General features: G+C 53.8%; 1 protein-coding gene and 1 long non-coding RNA gene across 3 annotated transcripts in view; one reads left to right on the forward strand and one right to left on the reverse strand.

Annotated features, from left to right (window-relative positions):
• NHS (NHS actin remodeling regulator) overlaps positions 1-24,903 on the forward strand; it is a 342,272-nt gene that overhangs the window by 144,904 nt on the left and 172,465 nt on the right. The gene's annotated exons all lie outside the window — the stretch shown is intronic.
• Positions 1,989-4,046, reverse strand: LOC109496449. Its single transcript, XR_002152449.3, has 2 exons — positions 3,933-4,046; positions 1,989-2,687 (listed from the first exon to the last, which is right to left on the reverse strand). It is a non-coding gene; the product is annotated as an uncharacterized LOC109496449 (long non-coding RNA).

A 24,903-nucleotide genomic window follows, 5' to 3' on the forward strand; every position in this document is an offset into this window, starting at 1 on the left:
ATATATTACACTGGAAATGCCCCCATTTCTCAATATTTATACATACGTGGGCTCCTCAGAATGTTCCAGATCTGTCATTTGGGAAAGCTAGACAGCCCGGGGCCACCATCCTTTTTCATAAGCACAGTACACTGTCACCAACACCAGACTGACAGCGGACCGATGGGCAGGGAAAGGTGGCAGGCTGGCCTATGTATTCCTAGGCGGTGTCAGAGCTGAGACCTCGAAGTGGCCGTACCTCCTTCACAAGTCACACCTTTCCTTTTTTTTTTTTTTTAAAAAAAAATTTAAATGTGTATTTATTTTTGAGAGAGAGAGCGAGCACGAACAGGGGAGGAGCAGAGAGAGGGAGACACAGAATCTGAAGCAGGTTCCTGGCTCCTAACTGTTAGCACAGAGCCCCACACGGGGCTCGAACTCACAAACTGCGAGATGGTGAAGCTGAAGCCGGACGCTTAACCGACTGAGCCACCCAGGCACCCCACAAGTCACACCTTTCCTGATAGCAGCCCTGCAGGAATATTGTCTAGAAGGTGGCCATTCCCAAGATATTTCCTTCTGGCTCTTTCTTCTTCTTCTCTCCTAGGATCATTTCGTTAAACACACAGCAACACCTGCCGAGTGCCTGCTGTGTGTGAGGTGTGGTTGTGGGCATTAGAGAGGTGGTGGGGAACACAGCCATCAGACCCTCTGCCCCAGTGACGTTGGCATCCTCGTGGGAGAGAATAGATGCCGAAGGCTGGTGAGATGCCAGGCCGTGATGAGTGCTGTAGAGACGAACGAAGCTGCGTAAGGGGATGGAATGTGGTGGGAAGGGGTAAAGGAGGCCTCTCAGAGGAGTTGACCTTTGAGCAGAGACCCGGTGAGGTTGAGGAGCCAGCCCCGTGCGTCTCTCTGGGGGAGAGCATTCCAGCAGACACAAGAGTCGGGGCAAAGGCCCTGAGGTGGGGTCCTGCTTGGTTTCAGGAGCAGCAAGGAGGCTGGCGGGGCTGGAGAGGAGTGAATGAGGGGCGGGATATAGGAGAAGACAGAGGACAGGTGAGGGGCCATGGGGACAAAGCACACCACAGGCCCTCGGAGGCCAGTCAGGGGCTTGGGTATTGCCTGTGAGCCAGAAGGACCAGCGGTAGCTCTGGGGCAGGGATTGCCATGCGTCCTAACGGGGGGGGGGGGGGGCATGGCCCCATGTGGAGACTAGCCACGGGGCTGGGGGGTTCACGGCAACAACCCAAGAGAGAGACGCTGGCGGCTTGGGCTTGCCCGCCCTCTCAAGCCGCCGCGCTCTCTCCATGCCCGGTGTGGTTCTTCCTGTCCGCTCCCTCCGGGTAAAGGAATTGTGGGAGGTAGAGTCCCTGTCTGCAGTGTGAGCGGTGGTCTGCAGCTCTGCCCATCTTCCCCGCGTCTCCCTGCGCTAGACGGAGAAGTCTCGAGAGCCACCCCAAGATGCTGAGGCAGACCTGTTCTCTAGAGCCAGCGGAACAAGGACCTTAGCTTTCTGTGCATCTTCCTGGGGGAGGGCCTGGGCTGAATGAGGTGTCCCAGAGGCCTCTTCTGTCCCCCTCCACGTTCCCTTCTCTCTCTGCCCCCTCTCCCTCTCCCTGTGTCTCTCCCGTGCCTCCCCAGAAGCCTCTCCCCGCCGCCCCCTCCCCTGCATTTCCCCGGTGAAGACTTCGCTGCCCAGCACAGTGCCTCGCCCCGCCCTGATCAGACATTCTTTCTGAACCCACACTGACTAGCAGGGTTCTCTTTCCCTCCTTTTTCCCTCCCCGTCTGCCTCCATCCCTCCGTCCCCCCTTCTTTCTTCAGGAAGGGAACCCAGCTCGTCCTTCTGGAGCCCGTCAACTACCACGGGCGCTTGTCAGGAAGGGTGCCACGTAAGCCGAGATGCTGCTCTGATTTCCACACATTCCCTTCCTGCTGCTCCGTGAGTTATTTAATTAGAAAACGCCGTATTTTCTAGGGAAAACACTGCGAACAGAAGGCCTGGCTGAGCTGGAAACGGATGCTTTTATTGTGTGTCAGAGAGCTAAAAATCGCTAGCGAGAAGCCGATGTGTTGTACGTATAAGAAACACAGGAAAACACAGGCACACTTAGGAAGAGCGATCAAAGGAGAAATGCAGAGCAGTCGGGGGACAAGGAAGTGTCACATGCGGTGGATGACTTCATTTGGCTTCAGTTTGGCTAACGCTGCAATGCCTTTAGTGTTACTGAGCCGGCAAAGAGAGCTGACGCGCTGTTTTTCTAGGGGAAAAAATTTGCTCCCTGCACATTCCCAGTGCAGACAAGCAGCGTAAAACCGAAATGAACCCAAGCTGCCCAGGGTCCATACAGACTCCAACTCAGAGTCTTTGAATTATTTATTCACTTCTTGCCACTTCGCACATTTTCCTTAAAAAAAAAATCAGCTCACAGTAGCTCTTAAAAAGCATGGGGGGTGGGGGCATTCTCATCAGGATTTGATTCGTCCCCAGAGAGCTTGTAAGTTTTGTTCTCACGAGATTTCTTGTTTGGGAGATGATGGTATGGCGTCCATAGGACCGGAGGTCGGCTAAAACCCAACTGCATCCCGTTTACTTCTGTTGTTTGTTTGTTTCCCTCTTTGGTGGCCCCTGTTGACCTGTGCCTTTCATCCTTGCAGCTTCTGGCTCTTCGGTGGCAGCTGGGGGAGCTTCATCCCCTCTGTTTCTGGGCCACAGAAAGGAAAGAACAAAGATGCTTTCTTTGCAGTGCCTCCCAGTTCGGGGTAATAAAGCTCCCCTCTTAAAGGAGCTAATAATTTAAAAACGGGCTCGAGGAGAACTTGAAAGTGAGTTTCAGCGAACACGCTCAGTGGTCCTTGGATTCAAATCTCTCCTCTCCAGCCAGGCTGTTGGATGGGGTGGTTTAGGTTTTTTGTTTGCTCACTAGGGTTTCCAGCCCTGCTCGGTGAGGGGCCTGTACTGGGCTTTTCTCTGGAAGAAATTTGGTTAAGGAGCATGACATTTTTCAGGTTCCTGGAGAGGTCCTTAACCTCTTAGACCCTTGCTACTCAAGGTATGGTCCTGGCTATAGAAGCATCATCTTCCCGGGAACTGGTTGGAAAGGTGCAATCTTGGGCTTCATCCCTGACCAAGGGAGTCAGAATTTGCCATGGAACACGATCCCCTGGGGATTCATATGCTCATGAATGTTCGAGAAGCCCTGATCCAGGGCAGTGGTTCTCAAACTCGAGTGTCCATCCGGGCCACCTGCTTTAGCAACCATGCTAAAAACACAGATTGCTAGGCCCTGCCCTCAGGTCCGTCAGGTCTAGGCGAGGCCAGAGATGTTGCATTCGTTCGTTGATTTGTTTCAGCTTTATTGAGGTCTCATTGACAAATAAAATTGTCACGTATTTAAAGCATGTACCGTGATGGTTTGATACACAGGTACACTGTGAAGGGGTTCCCACCACTGAGTAAATGACCATGGTCATCACCTCACATGTTTACCTTTTCTTCTTGTGTGAGCACCTTTAAGTTCTGCTCTCTGAGCAGATTTCAACCAGACAACACAGCGTTTGAGAATCCACGGTTCCAATGAGTTCCCTGGCGATGCTGGGGGGCGAGGGCCCCACTTAGAGATCCCCAGTCCCTCCAACAGCTCGTGTTTCCTGTCTCCCACCTGTGAATCTTCCACACTAGCCTGCCTCCCCTCCCTGGCCCCTCGCTTGCTGCCCCCCAGGCCAGTCTCTCCTCCTTAAGAAGCTCTGCACTTCCTGCCAGTGAAGCCAGACCCGACCACCCCCCCCCCCCGCCCAGGGGTGGGGGACAGGCCCCTCTGCGCTCCCCTCCCCTCCCCTCCAGCAGCTCCTAGAGACCTGAAGCTCCCTGCAGGCCTCCCTCTTCCTCATCCCACCCACTCTTTGACCCAGTTCATTCATTTCACCTCCTGAGTCTCCTTCGCCCTGACCTCTGCTGCTGGGCCGCTGGGGTCCCAGCCTGTCTCCTCCGGCAGGTGTCCCGGCAGGGCTTTCCCGGTAGCCCCATCGACTTCCTCTTCTGTTTTCCACCCTCCAGCCCCAGGCTCCCCACTGCTACCCCTTCCCCCCACAGCTCCAGCCCTTTCAATGGCTAATGATTGCCTTATACCGCTGCAGTCCTCCTCCAGAGATTTGTCCACGGAAGCATTTTACACATCTCATACAAGAGCCCTGTGCGGTCACCTGATGTATCACAGAGCCTCCAATACCTTCACACCTTGCTTTGAAGCCAGACTGTCTGCGTTTGAATCCCAACCCTGCCGCTTAATTCGGGGCAAGTCACTTGACGTCTCTACGTGTCTGTTTCCTCATCCGTGAAGTGGGGATGTTACCCACTAATCTTAGTCTACAATCCTGAGCTTGGCCCCGGAGACGCTGTGGGTGGGCCCAGCCCACCGTGTCTTCCTCCCTGCCACCCTCACCTGCTCTGCGCTCCGCTCTAACCACACCGCCTACTCTCAGGTCCCCACAGGGCTTCTGCATCAGCCGAACGCTCTCCCCACCCTCACCAGACCTGATTCCTGCCCTCAGATGACTCCTCAGCCTTCCCAGGGAGGTCTGTTCTGACCCCTCCCTAACTGGTGACGTTCCTTTGTTAGAGATCCGCTTTCTTATTTTAGCAGTGCTTTCTGCCCTTGGCACTTACACAAACTGCGATGGTTGAATCATCGTGTGTCTCTTCTCCTGGACCGTGTCGTCCATGGAGCAGGGACCTGATTCATGTGTGTTGATCCCCGTGTCCTCGGGAGCTGGCATCTAGAATGTACCCAATAAATACTTGGGTGGACCATCCACCTCATGTAGGGCGTGTGGGGAATTGGGGGTCTCCTAAAATATACTGGAAAACACAAAAGCAGACTCCCCTCCAAACCTTTAACAATTGCCTTTTCAAAATTGTCTTAAATATATAAGAATTCGGCTCGGAATGTCTCCATAATTGGTAGCATGAATCAGCCCTGGAGGTCAGGAAGGCTTCTTTGCTCTGGCTTTAATTAGGACAAAGCGGAAGCCATTTCTATGTAAATTAATCAATCCATCCAGGCACACTTCTTCAGCCCTGATGATGTGCCGGTCGGTGCTGGAGCCCCAGGAAACAGACATGAAATGATGCAGTTTCTGCCCTTGAGGGGACAGGAGGCAGACAGCACGGCCCCGGGAGAGTTGAGTAGCAGGAAGGAGGATTCAGTAACAGTATGGAAGGAAGGAAGGAAGGAAGGAAGGAAGGAAGGAAGGCAGGCAGGCAGGCAGGCAGGCAGGCGGGCGGCACCAGAAGTGTGCTTTGAGCTGCTCTCCCCTCACCTTGCTTCAGAGAGCATGAGACGTTACCATGAGGCGATTTTTGTAGACTGTCTCCAGGGAAGAGGTGAGATTTGGGTACTTCAGTGAAAATGTCAGCCTTGTTGGAAAGAGCCCAGCCCAAGGAAGGCGCTGGGGCTGGAGCTGGGGGCTAGGGTAAACAGACTGCTCGCCTAGGATCGAATCCTGTCCCTGCCGCTCACTGGTGCACGGCTCGGGCACTTGTCTGACCTCCCTGAGACTCAGTTTCCTCATCTGTGAAATGGGAATCATTTACCTACTCATAGAACTGCACCTGGCACGAGGCCTGTAATGTAGAGATGCGGAATCTCCTGGTACCACGAGTATCGGGCCTGCGGAGCAGTGCCTACCAAAGACCTGTGTGGAATTTTCTATGATGAACAACAACCATCGCCAAAATGGCCTCTTAAGTTGCTGGCAGATGCCTGCCCTCCCCGGCACGCTCGAGTGCTGGGGCATCGAAGAAATGTGGGCAGGTCAAAGCTCTTGCAAGGAAGGTCACTGACAGTGGCTTTATATGGAATCTTCTCAAGTGCATGAGCGCGTGTGGTTAGACGGTTTATTACTCTTAAGTCCTTTGCATAGTTTTCGACACCCTTTTTTTATAAGGCTATTGTCTTTTAAGTTATGGGTTTAAAAAAACATGTTTCAAGCAACCAGGGAGTCTTCACTTCCGAGTACTGAGCACACAAGGCTGACTCCCCCTAGGAAGGTGGGCACCGATGTAGTCCCTTGGCTTCCGTGACCTTGGGCAGGCCTCTCTCCATCTTGTTTTGTGGCCCGTACAATGGGGTTAGTAGTAATGCCTATTCTGAGGGCCATTTTGAAGATTATAGGACGTAAATACAAAAGTGTCCAATAGGTTGTCGGTTTGCCCTCTCTTCCCGTTAATATGCATTTTCTCTGTGCAAAAGTCCTGTCAGCACTTAACACAGTTAATTACAAAGCCAAATTAAGGGAGTCTATGAGTGTGATATTTCACCGTGTTCTTCCTTTGATGATGATTTCTCTCACCTACTGAGAGAAAGAAAGGCTTCTTCAGAGTCTGCAGGCTGAAAGGTCATTCTGTGTGTGTGTGTGTGTGTGTGTGTGTGTGTGTGTGTGTGTGTGTCTCCCTCTACGTTAACACACTTTTCCCAGGTCACACTCATGATGCCCTGGCAGCTGATGGGTCTTTGGAAGGAACTCAGAGGGTTGGCAACACGACCTGATGTCAGGGGCAGAAAATTGTACGTTTCAGTGGCAGCACCTTAGAGAATGCGGCCTGAAGAAGGTGGCGGGGAGGCCGGTGTGGCTGGTGGTGCCCAGAACACTGGATTCTGGGAAGTGATGCCACGCCTTTCTTCCCCCAGGCCCATCGCCACCTTTGCTCACCCTGCACACACCCTCAGAAACCAGCGTGGTTAGCGACCTTGGTGGCCTTTGGTGGAGTTGGGGTTGTTTGAGCTCTCCTGTTTTGAAAGTTAGGGACTAGGGCTGGGAAAGCAGCAACCGCTTCAAAGAGAGGAATAAAAAGTGCAGCTGTGGGTCTGGCGGCCCCGTAAATGGCAACTCCCCAGGGCCTGTGGCTTCACGAGGGACAACTCTGCTTTGGAGGGGGGAGGGGGTCCAAAACTGAATGGCATAAACGGTTCCAAGCATAAAGATAAGTATTTAAAAATAATTTCCAGCAATTTCTACAAGCCCAGGGTGTTTGATTCATGAACTGAATACGTGACTGGACCCACCGTTCAGTGTGGGTCTTTGCGTCTCTGACAGCTGCTCCTGATGCCTACCTGTGTGCTCTTGACATTCACGTTCCCATGCGTACCTGGACAGCGTCCTGCTCCCAGTAGCTACGGTTCTTGGTCTGAGAGTTTTTTTCTCAGCCTGCGGGCAGGGCAGGCCCAAAGTGCTTGGGAATGAATGTTCTCGCTAGAGGCTTCAGGCAATGAAGAATGAAATTGGAGGATTGGAGGATTAATACCCCAGCTTCCTCACCCCTCAGATGGGACAGCTCTGAGCTGTGTTTTACATTATCCCCCAGAGTCTCCCGGCAAGATTGAACTCCTGTGACCCGTGGTGGGAACCTGTTTGATAACCTTCCCTTTAGGACTGCTTTCCCTTCCCTGTCTCACTTACCCACTCTGCTCCCGTGCTTCCCAAATACACTCCTTACACTTGAATCTTTGTCTCAGGACCAGCCTTGGGAGGAATCCATCCCACGGCAACATTTCTGAGTGTCCCTAAAAAAAAAAAAAAAAAAAGCAATGATCTCATTTACTGAAATACAATATGAAACCTGGGTTACCGACCCAGCACCATCATCGTCTCTGGCCTTGGGCGTTTAACTTCATTTCTTGAGATCTCGCCTCTTCTGTAAAATGAGGGTCATGGGCACGGCGGGGATTCGAACCCAGACGGTCCGGCGCCAGACTGAGGTGTGAATGTGTCGAAGCCTCTGTAATACATCAGGTGACCACACAAGGCTTTTCTACGAGGCTGTGTGGGTGGGACAATGACTTCTGTGAGATGAACTGGGAATTCCAAATCATCTAGCATCTCTGGCCACGCCCACTAAAACCAGCGAGGGGTATCCTCCCCTAGTCACGGTGAAACAAAAAACTCCCCCTATGCCCCCATATGCCCGTAGGAGGCAGCATCATCCCTGGTCAAGAACCTCTACCAGAACATTTCTGAAGTCTTTCCTAGCTTTGACATTCTGTGATTACTTTATCATCAAGGATTTTAGTCATGGGGGGCGGGGTGCTTGGGTGGCTCAGTCGGCTAGGCATTTGACTTCAGCTCAGGGCATGATCTCACGGCTCATAAGTTCGAGCCCTGCGTCGGGCTCTCTGCTGTCAGTACAGAACCCATTTTGGATCCTCTGCCCCTACCCCCACCCCTCCCCTGCTCATGCTTGCACGCTCACTCTCTCGCTCGCTCTCTCTCTGAAAAATAAATAAACTTTCAAAAAGGGAACTTTACACATGGAGTAACACTACCACTTTGGTATATTTCAGTTGAGGAGGCTGTTCATCGATGACTCTTGAGTAGATTCTGTGATGTCAGAAATAACCACAGACTTGCTTCCTTGTTAAGTTAAAGATGGGAGCGTTTCACTTAGTCCCTCTGCTTCCTTAAGCTCCTTGGCACATTTCCTCCTTCATTCACTTGCCTTTGTAGTCAGTGAGGAACTTTAAAAGCTTGCCTGTAGACACATACGTGCTCAGAAAGCATTGGCTCTTTCTTAGTGCAGATTCGTTCTTGGGTAACAGTGTCTCTGGTTATCTCTACCTTGTCAGAGACCCTCATATATAGTATAGAACAAGAGAGGAGAAAAGTTCTGGAAGATTTGTTCTGTCTCAGGCAGAGTCAGATTTGTGATCTATTCCTGAGCCGTTAATTGTTCTACCCCTGGAGTGATCTGGGGCCACCACCATTTTCCTCTCTGTGTCTTATATAAGGGTTCAAAGAGCCCAACATATTGCTTTTCCTTGAAGAAAATCTAAAAATACGTTCCTGTGAGGGAAAGATTGGTGTCATTATGTTACACACCTAGCCACTGTCTGACATGTTGAAAACAAAATCAACAATTTGTTCTTGTTCACTGCATGGAACCTTTGAGAACTTTTCTTCTCAAAGGCACATCAAAGATTTTCTTTTTCATTCTAAAAAGGCATTGGAAGGCCGTCCTACCGTGCTTCTCTGGTGGGTAGTGAGCTTAATTTTTCCAGGAATGAAAGTTTAGGGGAATTCTTACCTTGATTTTCCATAAAGTGGGAGAATTGTGGAGATAAATTGAAATGTGAGTCATAAATTTATTGGAATAGCAGCTGAGACTTGCCAGATAGGAAGCAAAGCAAAGACCCTTGTCACGTCCAACGAGACAAGGACCAATCCAAAAGAAGGAAGGAAAAATGGGGCCTTTTGCCTGTATCTTTCAGGCAGGCACATGGCGTCAACCTTGAAGTGAAGTTTCCGGCAGACGTTATGCCCGTTCTGTTAGGCTTTGACAACAGCAAAACCCACCAGCCGAGCTCTGTCAAGTACCACGAGGGGATGGGAGCTCGATCTTTCGGTTAGATTCCAAACATAACGAATGATGAACGATGAAGCATGTGTGATTACAGGTTTAAAGTGGAGCACATCTACCTCTAGAAGGAGACAGACTCTGTCTGCATAAGGAGAAGGTAAAGGGAGTTAGAAGTACATTATGTAGCTGAAGAATTTCTAGACCATATGCTTCCTAGACCGTCCCAGGCAGAAGCCACCGCAAGGTCCTGTCTGGTGCTACCACGTTGGTGAGGTCAGCTTCACAAATCAGACCCAACCAAGGTTAATTTCTGTAAAAGGACAAAGCTGAACTTCAAAAAAAGAGAAAGGCTTCAGGTCACAAAAAAGTGGAGGCGTCCTGTTGGCTCAGCACAGTGGCTTAGTCCACCAGGAAATGTAGTGTCCGGCCTGGCGGGGACAGAGGAGAGCGTTGCGAGGGGCGGGGGGGGGTTAGACAAAGGTCAGCAGAGCCAAAGGGTTTCAAAGAGGTGGGCATGGGGACTGTCCTGCTCAGCGTCCTGAGCCGCCAGGCTGATGTCAGAGGGTTTATTCAGATTTGAGAGCCTTTGTTTGGGGGGATTGGGGTGATTGCTAAGAGACAATGCGCGACGCGACGGGAGGCTGGAGGCACGCGACGCCTGAACTGAATTTGGGCAGTTGCTGAGCAGATGGGGATCAGAGGGCCCAACAAAGGGGAAGCTGTTCCCAGCACATCCACAGGAAGGGGGCCTGCACGGCCGCCGGGAGGCCCCTGAGACAAAGCACGCCTAAGGCTCGCGGGGCTTTGCCCATTTCACAGACGGGAGAGCAAGGCGGGGGGCGGAGGGTCCGGTCCAGGAGCTTCCCCTGCGGCGCACATTCCAGGAGATGTGTGCCATGTTCTCGAATGCGGGCTGGTGAGGTTCCTGGGCTCGCGGGATGGTCGAGCAGAACGCGGCTTCCTGGTTAACCCAGCCTGACGCCCTCCTTTTCAAGTGTAGGAAACGAGACCTATAAAAGTGAAGTGCCTCTCCTGGACACGGTCAGCGTCTCCGGTTTGCTTCCTCTAAAAGCAGACGTGAGACGAGGACTGGGGTGCAAGCCGTGCATCTCGGAGGTGATGCCAGGACTCAGTGGTCAGGGCCCGGAGAGGTGAGGCAGGGCAGGGCACTGCGGGCGTGTTCGGGAGCAGGCTGCCAGTGGGCCGCGGGGCTCTGTGCTGCTGGCGCCCCGAGCCTCCCACCCAGAGGGTGAACTAGCAGGGGAGGGAGCACCCGCAATCCCTGCCCCTCCGTGGGGGAGGGCCGTGCCCAGAGGCCCCGAGTCCCGGGGGCTTCTGGGCTCCCAAGGCCAGAGAAAGCCCCGAGGCAGAATGTGACAGGGGCGCCTGGAGCAGGGAGCCACGGCCGGTGCACAGAACTGAGCGACGCCGGTGGCGGTTTCTGGCCAGGCTCCTGCCGGCCCCCTTAGCCGGCAGGGAGGCCGGCCTTTCTGAGTCCAGGCGCGCGTTTTCTGGGTGCTCAGCAGCGCACAGACCATCGCTTTTCTTGGCTCTTAGGTGTGCACACCTCTCTTCTTCCTGGGAGTCCATCAGCTCTTCGGGCTGTCCGAGGGGTCGCTCCCTGTGTAGCCGCTGCCCTGTCTCCCTGCCTCCTGTTTAGCCGAGCTTTATGGACGCCCGTGCGGCCAGCACCCGCCTTCACCTGCACACCTCCCGGCTTCTGCCCGCGCGCCTCCGGGGTTCTGCTTCTACTCTTCTTCTGCACTCTCCTTGCATCCCAGCTGCGCTGCTTCCTCAAACAAGATCCCACCTCGAGGCCTTTGCCCTTGCGCTTCCTTCTGCCCGGGCACCGTCCCCCTACTTTTCACTTGGCTCGACGCCTCGGTAGGTCTCCTCACATCTTGCCTTATCCGCGAGGCCCCTCCCAACCACCTCCTTCCAAACAGGGCACGAGCACTGACCTTCTCCGTCCTCCTCCCCTGCTCTGTTGTTCTCCATAGTCCCGCTGCTCCGTGGCGCACCGCACAGTGTCGTTTGTTTGTTGAATTTCACACCACGTGGCTGCCCGGCTGCGTGGCCTCTCTAGGGTGTCGGCTTCGTGAGAGAGGAGTTGCCGAGGGCCCGGTCTTCCGCATAGATGCGTTGTCTCAGCCAGGGATGCAGAAGAGGAGACAAATTCTGTGACATAGGGGCTATCGGGGGTCTCTTGGTGAATCTGGGCCTCGACCTGGGTTTTTTTTAGGATGAAGAGATGTGTCACCAGGAAACGGCAGAAGCAGTTGTATGTGATAGACATGCTAAATCAGTCTGGGCTGCAACAGCTCTTGAGCCCTGGGGCTACACGGCAGGCGACTGGGGTCAGGCTGAGGGACAGAGAAACTGATCGGTCCAAGAGTACCAAGCATCTGATTTGGCTGGTGGAGAGGGGGTGGGTAGAAGGGAACAGAAATGAGGAAATCGGAACCTAACTCTTGATGAACCGTCAACCCTCTGAAGAGCTTTGGAAAATTAATTTCACTTCCCTGACCCTGGTCAGGGCAAAACCCCACGCATTTCCCAAGAGGCTCTACCAACTTGCTAGGACAATGGAAGACAAATACCCATTCACCTCCCTTCCGGGAGGAAGGATGGAGAGATTTGTCCGCTAGAGCATTTTACACACCTCGTAGAAAAGCCTTGTGTGGTCACCTGATGTATTACAGAGGCTTCGACACATTCACACCTCAGTCTGGCGCCGGACCGTCTGGGTTCGAATCCCCGCCGTGCCACTGAACTTCAGGAAAGTCGCTTGACCTCTCGGTGCCTCGATTCCTCATCTGTGAAATGGGGACGGTGGCAGCGCCTACCTCTTGGCGTTGTGGAGTGGGAAGAATGAGTTGACCCAGGTAACCTACTGAAGCCAAGTGGGTAAGCACTCACCCAGGAGACGCTCTTACAACCGTGATGATGGGGCGGGTCACGCCTCACACACGCACAAATCCTCCTTCAGGATTCTCTGCTTTCCGTAGAGCACAACTTTAGAGAGGGAAATGCCAAGGGTGGGGGAAAAACTCCGTCTAATGGTTTCTAATCCCAGTTTCACTGGGAACGGGCGAGAAGAGGAAACATTGAACAATAACCCTGGAGGGGTCTCAGCCTGTAGAAGAGGTGCGGCGGGGAGGGCTTCCTCTTCCTGGAAGGTCAATCATCGCCCACTAGTTGCCCGACGTCTGTCACGGAGCCGGGCCTGCCGTGAGTCGATCTCCGCCCTGGCTCCCCGCCAGCGTCGTCGTGCAGGGAGGCCAGGGCCTTGGAAGCTGCCCGCGGAGGGCCTGCCAGGGTTCAGTGTGCATGCACGCTTGCTCCCCAGTTGCGAGGAGCAGTTTTTACATTTCTGCCACTTGCCAACATGCCAGCAAGGCTATGCCAAGAAGCTCGACTGCGGCGGCCCGCGGATGCTTGAACCTGCCCGGTTGTCACGAAAGCGAAGGCCAAAGACTCGGAGCAGTAGTGACCTCCTGGGTCAGCTTCACAGGCGTCCGCTATTCAGATGCCCGAATCCAGACAAAGTGGAGCCGTACAGCACGGTGAGACCCCGGGGATCTTTTCCTTGAGGAAGTCCCGAGTCCAGAGAGAGCTAGACACAGAGGTAGAGGCGGTAGGCCGAGATCCATAGTGCTTTTGCATCCGTCGGCCCGGATTCAAGCTCAGGATCCAGGACTTCCAGGCTAGAGGACCTCGGGCAAGCTACATGACCGTTCTGATTCTCAGTTTCTTGGTCTACAAAATGAGTTCCGATTGTGTCGAGCTTGCGGGATTGCGAGGAGTAAAGGAGACGATGAGTAATAATTAACGGTTTCTAGCACGCGGTATTTGACCAATGCTCGGTGTTATTATTACTTACATATTATTAATAATATTCTCACGAGTGCTTGGCCCGCCAGGAAAGGCAGTATAAACCCGTGCTTCTCAAACTTGAGCGTGCATAAGAATCAGCAGGAGAGTTGGCGAAAACGCAGATTTCTTATCCCCGCCGTCAGAGATTCGGAGGCCACGGGTCTGTACTTCTAACAAGGCCCCAGGTGCTGCTCCAGGGACCACACTTTGAGTAGCCCTGGTGTGAACCACACCTCAGCGCTATCCTTCCTGTAACGGACCTTCCGAAGCGTCGCAGGGGTGGGTGCGGCGCGTTCGTCTCAGCTCAGGCCACCCGCACCACGTCGGATCACGTGACCTTTACCTGCCTGCAATTCCCATCCCATCCGGCTGCGGAATGAACGCTTCGCATTGTCCTAAGCTTTGATAAGACGGGAAGGCAGAAGCTAATGCCTCGAAAAATGGACATGCCCAAGAAATGCTTAGAGCTTGGAGGCTGCTATCACTGCTGAATCTGAATGCTGCTTAGGAGTCAGAGCGTATTCCCGTCACAAAGAAGTGTGGGTCCCCCTTCCTGGAGGAGGCGGATGGAGCTGGTGGAGGGGAACGTGTTCGTTGTCTGCCTCTCTCGCGCAGTGCTGGTGCCGAGGGGAAAGTAAGGCTGCTTCAGAAATGCTCTCTACGCAGTTCTTGATTTTTTTCTTTTGTATTTATGAGACCTGAAACTCAAATAACCACTGTTGTCAAAATAAGGGCTACACTGCCCTCGGCGTCCTGTCAGGTTTCTCCTGACATCTTCGTATGTGGGGGCCTTCACTCGGAGATCAGGAGTTTACCCCCTTCTTCGTGGCCCCCTTCTTTTTTCTTTGGACACCAGAGGCTCCTTTGCTCAAAAGTGCCTGGATTCTGGGAGTCCCTGAGTTTGGGTCTCCCTGAGGACAAGCAAGAGAGAGAGAGAGAGAGCTGTAGGGCGTCCAGAGATCATGGTTTCTTTTTTTGTGACTTCTTTCCACACTCTGCTAATTGCATGCGATGAGGAAATACCCCTACAACAATGGCGAACCCTTCATGAGTGCTTTGTCTCAGGCAGGCGAACGCTGTCTTACGTGCTTTCATGAGTGATGTGGTTTCCTTCTTGCCACAAGCTGAATGAGATTCGAATCGTTGTCCCTAGGTTACAGATGAAGAATTGGAGATGCAGAGAGGCAAAGTACCTTGTTCAAGGTACTGGCTGAGTACCAGGCCCCCCAAGTCTGACATTTTCAATTCACTTTTTACCATGATGCTTTGTTTGTGTATAATCACAACCACGTAAAATATGTAAGCCAGACAAAAGTCCTGGAAGGAAATCTATCAACCCTTTGACAACGATTTGTCTGGATGGTGCAGTGGTACAACTTGGCACTTTTTCTCGTGTTCTTGTTTTTCTAATTATTCTCCCAGTGGCTGTATATTATTACTTTTATGATAAAATGGACTTTGTTTATTCTTAATTGAAAGAAGAATCACTTAGCTCAGTCTTTCTTCGTCTTGGTTTAATGTCTAAAGTCACCCCGGGCAGATGATCTTGTGTTGTTCTGCGAAGAGTCCCAGGAACACAGTCTCTGCAGGGGCTAGTCAATTTGGTTAATCATTCTGTACATTTACCTACATGAGGCCCCAAAAGTGGCTGTCTCCATTATCTGGATGGAAGGACTCTATGATCACGTGCTCTCCCACTGGGCGGGGACCTGCTGTCGGGAGCCTGTGCCCTCTGAGCTGTTCCTCCAGTTGTTGAAATGAGCTTCGGCTGGTCATCCAAATTCCTCTTTGGCCGTCTTCATGACCCAACACCTGCCGCAGAGTTGGATGGCCAGGGCTCATGACCTTGGCCTCAAACCTCAGCAGCGTAATACAATAGGTATTTACTGCGTGCTCCGCTGACAGTTCCGTTCTATCGTTTCCTATTTCCCACGTTGGCAGGAGATCTGCCACCAACTGTTCTGAGACCAGGCCTCTCCACCTTGGGCTTGTGCCTCGCAGTCTACCGTAGGATCCTCTAAATCTGGTCGACAGGGGAGTGTCACCCATGGGAGATGTCTGTGGGCCACATCTGGATGTGGTACGCATCACATCTGCACATCTGTGTCATCGGCCAGCCCTCGATCACATGGCCACCCTACCTGCAAGGGAGGCTGGGAACTGTAGGCCAGCTGTGTTTTGAGACGGAAGAGGTGATGGGTCCTGGGGCGCACATAGCAGCCTCGGCCGCAGGCACATTCATTTGTTCAATGAATATTTCTGGAGCGTCAGGCCCATAGATGCTGCTTGTGTCCCGTTTGCTGTAGACCTGAGGCAGTGTTGTCTTTTGTCTGTTCAATCAGAGCCTCATTTGGAGGGTCTTACTCTAGACCAAGTAGAGGTCACCGTGCCTGACTTCTGATCTTTTAGGGGAGTGCAAGATGTGCTGTTGCCCCTAGAAACACCTTGGTTCCCATATCGATCAGGACTCAGGCAGAAGAAGAGCCACGATGCTGGCTGTTTCAACAGATGCTGTCAGTCACACGGGCATTAGAAGATGGAAAAGACAGCAAGTGAAGCAGAGCCGCCCCCCTTCCCCAGGAAGGGGGAGCGGAGGAAGGGGCGAGGTTGTCACAACGTAGGGGTTTGGAGGTGATACCCCCGCAGAGCTGGGACCCAGACCCCTGAGGAGGAAACGCGGCCCTGGCCAGTGCGGGTGTCAGAGAGGCGGCCCAGTGAGGCTGCTTCTGGAATTGCAAAAAAACCAAAACAAAATGAAAAACCCAAAGCAAAACAGCTGGATTCTGGAAGCAGCGGCTGCTCCCTAATGAAGGGCTGTTACTAAGGGGATGCTCAAGGGCACAGGAAGCAGAGAGAGGCCGGAGTCTCCTCAGCCTCCACCCCACCAGGCTCTCTGCGGCTCCCCCTGCTGGAGAGCCCACAGGGAGCCCTGGCCAAGGGTACTTGGAACTGAGAGACAGTAACTTAACAACTGGGGCAGGGGCTCCTGTTTCAAGCTCACACCATTTCTGTTTTGGTTACGTGGTGCAGCCACCGTGGGATCTCAGAGGGTCACTCGAGAGACCTCTGCGTGCAGCCTGTTCGTTCACTGAACGCGTGTTACCGGATGCCAGGCACGTGCTTGGTTGTGGGGGGCGAGCTGTGAATGAGGCAGTTCTTGCACGTGGGGGGGAACGGGAAAAGGGGCCGGAGAAGCCCTGACAGCCATCTGGGCTGGAGAGCGGAGAGCTTTGTTCTTCTTGGCTGCCTCCACTGCAGGACTGCGTGCAAGTGACTTTAGCTTTCCTCGCTGGAGAAGAGAGGAGGAGAAAGTGGCATTTTGCTCGTCCTCGGTCTGGCATGGAGATCATCGATTGTTCTGCCACCTGGATTTGCTCTCCCAGCAAGCGGTCTTCCTGATCAGGGGGGCAAATCAAGTGGGGGCTGACCTTGATGGAAGGGAGCGAGAAAAGTGTAAAATAAATGAGGGCAGTCAATGCATGTTGGCCCCTCGGCCGCCTCTGCCTTCCTCCCCCGGTGCGTGGAGGAGGCCACTCCTTTTATGTGCGGCGTTTAGACATTTGCCAGAAAGCACTCAAGTCTCAACTTTTTCTAGCGCATTGGGAAGGCAGTAGTGCGCTGTGCTTCTGTGTGAGGGGAGGGAGGGGCCCCCGCAGATAGGAACTGCGGACTTTTCCTCTAGTGTGGCAAGTTTTCTGCACTCGTGTCCTCGCTGGACCTTAATTGAGCACCTGCTGTGTGCGAATGCCAAAGAACAAGACAGATTCCACCGCTTTGAATCGGTGGATGGTGTATACAGCCAAGGCTCACTCCACCCTTCCCGTCCAGGAGAGTCAGAGGTCATCCAGACACCCCCTTTTTCATATAACAAGTGTCACGTTGCAGAGAAGGCCTGCCATCAGTTTTAGGACTGAGGGAAGCCCCAGAACCTCTTTGGGCCTGGAAGAAAAGGGGGCAGGTTCTCTCGTCTTTAAAATGGGGAGTCGCATTCGAATAGCTCAGGATCCAACCAGTATTTCTTGAGGCCTCAACTCTGTGCCAAGCACGGTGTTATTTCTGGGCTGTACTGGTGACCCGTTTAACTTAGCGTTTCTGAGATAGTCCTGAGTTCACGTAATCTGATTCATCTCAGTAAAGGCAACTTCTAAGCATATAACCAAATGTGATTTAAGGTTTTATGTTTTCTGTAGACGTTTTATCTGAGTCGGAAAGCAGTCAGGTCGAGCGCGAAAGAGGCGGTGGCTGTGGGATGGAATGCAGGTGTTATCTGTGAGCTTTTGCTGTAACTTAGTGACTTACAGCCACATCCGCTTAACCCTGCCCATGGTCCTGTGGATGGATTGGGCGGATAGGGCAGGTCTGGCCTGGACCGGCCCGGCCAGGACTGGAGGTTCCAGATTGGCTTCACTCCCGGGGCTGGGGTCTCAGCCCGGATAGCCATGTTGGCTGGGTCCCCTCTCCACGTGGTCTCTCACCCTCCAGGAGGCCAGCCTGGGCGTGTTCACACGGTGGCGGAAGGACCCCAGCAGCGAGAGAGGGGCAAGCCTGGGAGCCCGGTGCTTCTGCATGTGTCTGAGTCCGGTTTGCTGTTGCCTCTTGGACCGGTGCAAGAGACAAGGCCCAGCCAGAGTCAGCATGGGTGGGGACGACCCAAAGACCATTTTGCACAGTTTCCACAGGAGGTACCAGATGCCGGGACGCTTTGGCAGCTTGTTTTCATGCGGGCGGTGGGGGGAGGCCAGAGGGAGGCCAGCTGTGATGGTGTCCAAGGTGGGGAGCTGGATGAAAGCAACGGCCGGACCACCGGGAACCGGGGAATCTGAGGGGAGACCAGATGTGACGAATGTGATTTTGTTTCTCCGCGTGTTGGGGTGCTGATGGGTTCACCCCACTACCGTCTATCAGACTACTCAAAGTCATTCAACGAATATTCCCTGAGCTCCATCTCTGTGCCCGACCGGCAGCTCCCCTGGGGCTGAGGCCGGGGTGGGGGCAGTGATGTAGTAGAAACAGACGCTTCTTGACATGGAGATGATGGGAGCGGAGACGAAAGGGAGGTGTGAGACTCGGCTGACGGCTGGAGATGCACACGTGTGCACGCGCACATCCGCGCGCATGGCCCCGACGCACCGCGTGCGCGCACCTGTGTGATCTTCCAGACAACCTGGGGGGCCTTCTAGAAGCCCGGCCTAGGGGATCTGTGATTGCCAAACAGAAAGCAGGCTGAGGAGAGAGGAGCAGGCCAGCAGTGGCCCCAGGGGAAACTTCTCCCTCCTGCAAGGTGAAGGCAGAATCAAGATAGCGCGGTGCTCACGCTCCATGATGATTTCTGCAGTACATTTCTGTACATCACTACTCGTCCCAACTTAAAAGAAGAAAAAACAGGGTTGACACGTGTCTGTTTAAATTAATTTTCCCGTCTCGGTGGACTTATTTGGGGGAAACAAGCCTTCATGCTATTAGGACGCCAGTGGTGAGGCGGGAAGCAAAGGGGGCAGGAGACTGATTTTCCAAAGTTGCCCATAGGGCAGGCCCCTCATTAACAACAACAACAAAAAGCCAGCATCAGAAAAGCAACCCACTTCAGAGCCTGCTTTCCTTCAGGGCCTGTCACAGTGGTGGCTGAGGACACCAGGCCCGGGGAGCTGTCCCTGCGGAGCAGAGGGGCTGGGTTTCTCCTTTGCAGTCGCGCCCTGGGCCCCAGCGCCCACCGTCCCAAGTGCGCGGTCAGCAAGAACGCAGACCTCGGCCTGCCGGTGATCAAGAAAGACACGCTGTCGGCCGCCCCTCCTGACCAGCTCAGGGCTTTCCTCTTGATTATGTTGCGAGGTTTTCAGCTGACAGGAGTATCAGATTCCGTCCCCGCACGGAAGGGCCCTGCAGCCGGGCTGGGTGGGGGAGCACGTGCACCGGGCAAGCCCCGTCCCGTCTGGCCGAGCGAGGGGGGCGGGGGGCCGCTGCTTCCCGGGGTCCCTCACAGGAATGGCCTCGCTGATTCTCCGGGAGGAAGGTCCGCAGGCTCTTCTCAGAAGTGGAAGGACGGCTGGTGTCAGCACCAGGGACAACAGCTGGAGGGTTGGGGGGCAGGAGGGATGCAGAGAGAAAGCGTCTGCCACATCTTCAGTCTGCGGCGATGGGGGGGGGGCTGAAGAAAGCCCCCCGGAGTCTGGAAGGGGTGACTGATGGAGACCACGAAGAGTGGAAGAGTTTGGATTCTTCTGTTACTAATGCGAACTCAAGTTCTGATGCCAGGCGTTGGAGCCGCTAAGCACAGAGCTATGAGTTTTCTTAAGAGGGTAAAAATAGACGCAAAGAAGAAGGTGTGGAGGTGCTTTCTTGCTACCCCAAGCACCTGAAGACCGTGAACCATTTTCCCTAGTTCTCTCACCGTCCCCCAGGCGCATTTGTGCGTGCGCGCTCACACGCGTACACACACACACACACACACACACACACACACACACACACACACACGTACAACCCAGCCAGCTGGCTCTGTGAGGCAGAAAGGATTTCACCTCACGGGACCTTGGACTTGATCACCTCTCGGGGTCCGAGGGAGACGAAAGTTTTACTGCCTGGGTGCTTGTCAAGATTCTGGTTAAAGATCAGGCTGGTAGATGCTTGGGCCGGCCTCTGGTGGCTTCTCGGTGTGGCAGCCACGAGCAGTCAAAGGCAGGATGTGGCCCAGGGCACCTGGCTTTTGCTGTCGCTTAGCCGCGGGGTGGCCATGGGACACCCGTGTCTGGAGCTCATCTGCTCTGGACGGAGCCATGTGGGTGCAGCCTAGAGGGACAGAGGTGGCCTGGTTGGATGCCCACGGGGCTCCCCTCTGCCCCAGTTCCACCCCCAACACCCTGAAGATCTGGAGCTTAGCGAGGAGGGGTCCCAGGGGCCGCCACCATCTGGCCCCGTGGATTACTGCAACAACCGCCTACTGGTCTTCAGTTTTTGCCCGCCCCTAGTCCATTCTGCACACAGATGCTGGAAGAGTCCTTCGCAAAGAGGTCAAATCATGCTCCTCCTCTGCTCAAAGCCGTCCAAAGGTCACCTGTCTCACCCAGGGCAAAAGCCAAGGCCCTGTGGGATCTGGCCCTCGCACATCTCCTCCCTCCCCCCCACTCCCTCCCTGCCCCAGCCCTGCCGCCCGAACTCACCAAGCACTTCCAAGGCCGGCCTTGTGCTGCTCGTGTGCCCGGAGCCCTCTGCTGCTAGACATCTGAATGGCTCCCGCCTTGTCTCCCTCACAGTTCACTTTCCTCGCGAGGCCTTCCTGTCCCGACCACCCTGTGGGTTCTCCGAATCCCCTTCCTCCCCTCATTTTGCCCTGGAGCTTTTATCACCACCTAACAAATGATGAGTCTCACGTCCGCATGTTATTATCCGCCTCCTGGACCAGAACGTGAGCTCTGTGAGGACAGAGATTTGTGTTTATCTTACTCAGTACTGTACCCGCAAGGCGTGCTCTGTCCGTGCTTGGCACACAGTAGGAGCTCAGGAAATATTCACAGGAAGAATGCACCCACACCAGAGAATGCATTCTGGGATGGCATTCAAATTGGCACCCAAACCCTGGTGCTTCCACTGAGCTACGGAAGCCAGACTCTTTCTCAGCCTGACGACCGGCACACCCTTCCCCGGTGGCCTTGGTTTCGACCGTTGCTTCCAGGAATGGCCAGGGCTGTCTGATCCACTCTTCTTCCCGTGAGCGCCTCTCTTAGAACAAAGAGGATGGCCTGTTTCCATGGCATCTATTAGTGCCCCTTGGTCTGCTGATGAGGTGCTGTCCCCAGGACGTTGCCTGGATTCACAGCTTCACGATGGCGGGGGCGGGGGGAGGGGGCTCCACTGATGAAACTGCCAACCCCTTCCTGGGGGCGCACAGCGGACAAACAAGTGCAGGCGATCCCGTGGAGCAAGGTGGCCTCTCAGCACGCCTCCCTGATGTGCAGACATCCCTCCCTTCCCTGCACCCCTCCACAGACATCCCTGGCAGTAGCCTGGGCCTGACGCACTGCAGCTGTGGGCGGAAGAGACCCTTATAATCACTGCGGTCCTGCAACACGGGGTTCTCCAAACAGACGCCAGCGAAGATCATATGGCATTTTCTGTAATAATATCTGCTATTTATAGAGTAGCTGCTGTGTGCCAGGTGTTTTACACGTACCTTTAATCTTTACAAGAATCCTCCCGGGGAGGCATGATTGTTCCTCGTTAAAGAGGAAACTGAGGCTCAGAGGGGTTACCCGACGGCTCCAAAGGCTGATTAGGAAAGTAAGTAGTGGAACTGGGTCTCTGCCGAGGTCCGTCTCGAAACACTACGCACGACACCACCTCTACAGCTACCTTGTATGGTAGTGCAGGCTGTGCACTGCACAGCTCCAAAGGCATTGTGAGTGATGCCTTCCGGAGTGCAGAGTCTGCACGGCTGTACTCCGCCACCTTATCTGCTAAGACTAGTGTTTGCCTTGGGAGACCAGTTCTGTCTGTTAGGATGCATCATCTCTCGAGGAACAGATTAAGCAAAAGGGAGTTTTAGTTTCCTCATGTTCAGCCAAACGTCGTGTGGAGGTAGGTGGCTGCAGAGATTGGTTTGGTGGCTCAGCAGGACTGGGTTTAGTGTCTTAGAAGTTCTCTTGGCCTTTTCCTCATGGTTACAGGAAGGCTGCTATAGCTCAAAGCATCACGCCTATGTTCTAGGGAGAAAGAAGTTGGGGAGTGGGACGTCAGCCACATCCCTTCCCTTTTTGTCATGAAGGCGAAACTTTCCCAGACCTCCATCTCCACCTCCCAGAAGGTTTCTGCTCGTGATTCATCTGCCAGAGCTGTGTCACGGGACTGCCCCTAGGCCTAGACTGGGAAAGATCGTATTTTAAATTTCCGGGCTTTGAAATGGAAGGGTGCAAGGGAGACGGTTGGCACGGGGAACCGTGCGTGCCACACCAGTAGTTTTGATTTCCTGGCCAGAAGCATTTCTAGCAGATTCTGTGGCCAGTGGTGTCCCATTCTTTATTGACCACGCCAAGCCAATGGGACTCATCTGTCCTCCCGGGCTGAAGCCCATAGGAGGAATCTGAAGGTGAAAGAATGGTCCCATATGGTGTGTGACTCCCTGAAATAGGCAGTGATTCTAGACCCTTCGTACTAAAACCGTCATTATCACCTGGGAGTGGGTTAGAAATGCCGAATCTCAGGCTCCCCTCTGGACCTACTGGATTGTAATCCGCATGTTAGCACAATCCCCGGGTGACCTGTGTGCACATTACTGTTTGAGAAGCAGTGTTTCTGGAACGTAGATGGAGAAATAGCACTTCCTCCCTGACTACCGGTAAAGTTCTCACAGCCGTCAGCTCCAGGGTGACCAGCTCACTCAGCTTTGCCCAGGACTGTCCTGATTTCAGCCCTGACAGTCCCGTGTCCTGGAGACGCCCCGGGCCCCGGTCCTGGGCAAACCACCCTATCAGCTCTTTTCTCTGGGGCCCTACTCTCCCTCTGCCTCTGCTAAGTCCCAGCCTATAACTAAGAGGCGGGGAGCCTAGGAAGCTTCCTTGGAAAAGGCAGGAAAGATAGACAGAGGCCTTTCCTTTGGAATACGGGGCTGAACAAGGCCGGGGCCAGGACTCAGCAGCATAGGAATATGGCAGGGCCCTGCCCTCATGGCAGGAGGCGTGGAGAGCTGGCAAGGAGGTGGTTAAGAGCCCTGTGGGCTCCTTCTCCGGGTGGTTTGGAGGTCTCATTGCTGGGCTTAATAGCACGTCGACAGCCAGCATGAAGGGGCTTGGGTTTAAGAACCTGGTGACACAGCAGATTAACTCTTTCCTCATTTCTTTCTTCCACCCCTTCATGTTTCTTTCTCTCTCTGCCAAGAAAACAAAAGAGAAATGCCCAAATCCCACACAGGAAGCACTTGTCATGAATAGCATTGGTGACTCAGAGTTATTTTTTTGTCCTGCCAGCCAAGAGCAACAGGAATGAGCTGGAGTGATCTGATTTATTAGTGGAAAAAAAAAACCCAACTTTCCCTGACCTTGAACCTCCTCTGAGTCCTCCCCTTTCTGCCTCCCGGGCTCCATTTTCATGCCCTCAGCAGCCTGTGTGGCTGCCCGAAAGGCCCTGTCTGGGGGACCCGAGGGACGACTGATTTCTCAGGCCTCATGCTCCATTTACAAATATGTGCTCCGGGCCCACTGGGGCAGGAGAGAGAAGATGGCCTGGCTACCGAGGCCTGGGGTTCTGGGAACCACTCCTCAAGGACCACAGTGCAGCGCGCGAGAACTTCTGTAGGCTACCTCTAGGAGGGGACAGGAAGTCCAAGAGCAGCCGGGGCAACTTGAGAACTTTGATTTGGTCCTTTAGTTGGGCCATGCGGATTGTGAGCCCGGTGGCCATGGGAGCTTTGTGGACCTCTCCCACACTGCTAAGGAAAGATCGTGCTTTCCCAGGGCCTTAAGTCAGCTTGCTGCAGCCCAGCGTGTCCCCGTTAGCCTCCTTCACCGATGTGCTGTTGTGTGAGAGGTGCTTTGGATCCAGGGAAATGGTAGATCCAGGAGCCTTGCTGTAAAATTTGCTGGACTGCTTTGGACCCTTCTGCCATCTAGGAGGACAGCTGTGGGGTATCGGTATAGTTGTGGGGTATCGGTATAGTTCCTTTTTTTTTTTTAATTTTTTTTAACGTTTATTTATTTTTGAGACAGAGAGAGACAGAGCATGAACGGGGGAGGGGCAGAGAGAGAGGGAGACACAGAATCGGAAGCAGGCTCCAGGCTCCGAGTCATCAGCCCAGAGCCCGACGCGGGGCTCGAACTCACAGACTGAGAGATCGTGACCTGAGTCGAAGTCGGACGGACGCTTAACCGGCTGAGCCACCCAGGCGCCCCTCGGTTTAGTTCCTTAGTCGAAGCTTCTGTTAGTGAGTTTCTCCGATCACTTTTCTGAGAACACTGTATAAAGAACTTGTAGATGTTCTGTATTCTCAGACAGGGGCCAGAGTTGTGGAGAGAGACAAATCATGACAGTGGGCACGGACAAGGCGAATGGAAGATGGCATGGTGGCCCCATTTCCCAACCACAGGCAGACAAGGGCGGCGCCTTCCAGTCTCATCCGTTGTGAGGAACTAGGAACTATGGCATGGTCGGTGCAGCAGGACCGTTCTGGTAGGAGCCGTTGCCCGACGACTGGGATAGTGTGAGAGCGAGGCCATCTGTTGTCTGGCCAAATGACTCTTCGTTGTATTTGTCTCCAAGAATTTGAAGACCAGGTGGAAGACCTGTGTGTCCGTTTGCAGTACTGTAAGGCACAGCTCTTTGCAAAGCGTCAGCGGCCATGTTTACAACTTGAGTGACCGTCAATCCTGTTCTAGTCAGAAGACTCTTCCTCTCAGGGCATTCACTGTGTTGATGCTGCGGGGGCTACACGAGGGCTGTTCAGGTAGTGGGAGGCGCCAGCAGTGGACTGTTCTTTCAGACGTTGGCTTGGATTTGTTCCACGTTTAGTAGTTCATCTGTCCTCTCACTGGACAGTGGTGACCGATTTGAGCTCGAAGGCCGTGGGTCTCCATTGTGTGTTACCGACTGCCTAAGCAAGGCTTCTCACATTGGAGCATGCATAGAATCACCTGGAACGCTTGGCAGTGCCCCGGTGGCTGGGCCCCACCCTCACAGGTTTAGATGGCAGTGGGTGCCGAGCGGGGCCT

Source organism: Felis catus, chromosome X, assembly GCF_018350175.1.
Source record: "Felis catus isolate Fca126 chromosome X, F.catus_Fca126_mat1.0, whole genome shotgun sequence".
In the NCBI taxonomy this organism is placed as follows: Eukaryota; Metazoa; Chordata; class Mammalia; order Carnivora; family Felidae; genus Felis; species Felis catus.